Source organism: Solanum lycopersicum, chromosome 9 (genome assembly GCF_036512215.1).
Source record: "Solanum lycopersicum chromosome 9, SLM_r2.1".
Lineage (NCBI taxonomy): Eukaryota > Viridiplantae > Streptophyta > Magnoliopsida > Solanales > Solanaceae > Solanum > Solanum lycopersicum.
This window is the reverse complement of record NC_090808.1, coordinates 50,319,106-50,321,656: the sequence shown is the minus strand read 5'-3', so window position 1 is coordinate 50,321,656 and position 2,551 is coordinate 50,319,106.

Sequence of the window (2,551 nt, the reverse complement as noted above, 5' to 3'; positions counted from 1 at the left end):
CATGAATGTGATTTAGCCACAAAGTCACAATCAATATCAACATTTGAAAAGCCAAGTATAAGATTGGGAGACATAATTTACAAGGGCCAAGTGATGTTTTTAATCAAGGAAAATAAATACATGTTGCACAATTTTTTCCTTAACCAAGCTTTTATCCCACTGTTTTTTATGGTATGTGCTTTAATGAGGCAGCTATCAATGTGTATTACTAGATATGTGTACTCTCTTTTCATTACCAAATTCCTAGTAAAATTTTAACGAGACACATTATGTATTGATGAAATTTAATGAGTAATAAATACATTATACTATAGATTCTCATTGAACAATTTCTTAAATAACTTTGGAATCGAGAAGACTATATAGAAAGATGCTCTACAAGAAGGTAGGTACCTATTAGCAACTTACAAACAACTATGCAATCAGGTTCCTTTGTATAAGCTTCAGGTTACTCTGAGCAAATTACACAAACAGGTTTTAAAGTAAATTACAAGTAGCTCGTCAAGTAGGTTCATACAATCAACTTACAAGTAGCTTCCTTCAAGCAATTTGTATGAAAGAAACAAGGAATGTATATTAAATATAACAATTCCTATTTATTCTTTAACTAATATTTTTTTGCTTGGACGTTCAAGGGAAGTGTTATGAAATAGTCGATGGCATGTGGCTTATGAGCCCACCCACTGAAGCAAACATCTATTCCAAAGTAAATTACCTTTTGAGGCTTATAAATAAGTCTTTTACTTGTATTAAATGGGACATGTTGTAAATCATTTTGGTGGTTAATTGGATGACCATAATTTCTTTCGTTAATTTTCGTCTTTATGAGTAATAATGTTGTTGATAATATGTTCAAATGGGAGACCATTACTCCTAGGTTAATTTCATCCTTTATTGTTAGTAATGTTGTTGATAATGTGGTCAAATGGATGATCATAATTCATAGGTTTATTTCCTCCTTAATGGGTAGTAATTCTCAGGATATAATGTAATATTTATGACACCCTTTGGTATTCGTAAATGTAATCCTATAAATAGAGGTGTTGAGAATAATTTTTAATACGCTTGAAAGAAAAAAATAGCTTATATTGTTCCTTTATTGTCTTATATTCTTCTTCTTCTTCATCTTTCTATTGTTCTTTCGTTTTTAAATTTTATAACATGTTATTAGCACGAAACTATAATATCATTTTGATTTTTCCAAAGTTAAGCTTTTAGTACATTAATATACTTAATTGTCATTATTAATCACTCAAATATAATAAAATATATATTATGAAATGTTAAGTTGTTAATCTCTCTCTCTCTCTCTCTCTCTCTCTATATATATATATATATATATATATATATATATATATATATATATATAAAGTCCTAAAACTTTATGATCTCACTTAATCATCAAGTGAATTATGGTATTTTAAATTACTTAAATTTTAATTTTGTCTAGAAATTATTTAAGTTATATGTTAGGCAGAATGTTCATTTAAATTGCTTGGAGATTTGATATTAACACATTAATTTACTAGTTGATGTTACTTTTGCACAATAACATGTGTTACGTTATTATCATCGATAAAAAAAAACATTGTTACTTACTCATGTACTCACTATTTATTTAGTATTATCTAATTATTTCCTATAATAGTTTTATCATATTAAATTTATCAAAACTTGAATTTGTGGCACTTGACATTTCTGGAAATAATTACTTGTCATGGGTACTCCAAGATGAAATTCACCTTGACACTAAAGGTCTAAATACCACTATTACAAAAGGTAATACATCGTCGAGTCAGGCCAAAACAAAGACAATGATTTTCCTTGTTCATTATCTGGATGAAGGAGTGAAGGTCTAATACCTTACGGTGACTTGAATTGTGGACTGGTTTGGAGGCAAGGTATGACCACCTTAAGACTATTGTATTGCCAAGAGCTCATTATGAATGGATTCACTTACTAATACAAAATTTTTGAACTATATGTTAGTAAAATTGTTTTATATACAAATTTACTTCCCAACTGAAATTATGTGGGGAAGATATAAAAGATGAGGATATGTTGGAACAAACTACCACAACTTTCCATGCCTCAAATTTCGTATTACAACAACAATACCATGAAAGAGAATTTACAAAGTATTCTGAGTTATTATCATGCATTATTGTGGTTGAGTAACATAATACTCTTTTAATGAAAGCCCATGAGGCCAATCTTACAGGAACTATTCTAGTACCGAAAGCAAATGAGGTTGAAGCACATGACACGTTTAAAAGAACACAAAATAAAAATCACGATCAAATTATATGTGTGAATGTGACAATGGCAGAGGATGATATAATAATCGTTGTGGTGGTGGTTGCCACAAAAGGGAGAACAATATGGATTGTCAAAGAAATCCTTCAAGAGTCATGTTGTGGCATGAAAGCGCATTGGAACAATGAATGCCAAGCAGCTGAGCATTTTGTTAGGCTTTATCAAGATTCTTTGAAATGAAAATAAAATAAAAATGGTGCATCTTCTTCACATGCTCGGGTGGAGTAACACTTGA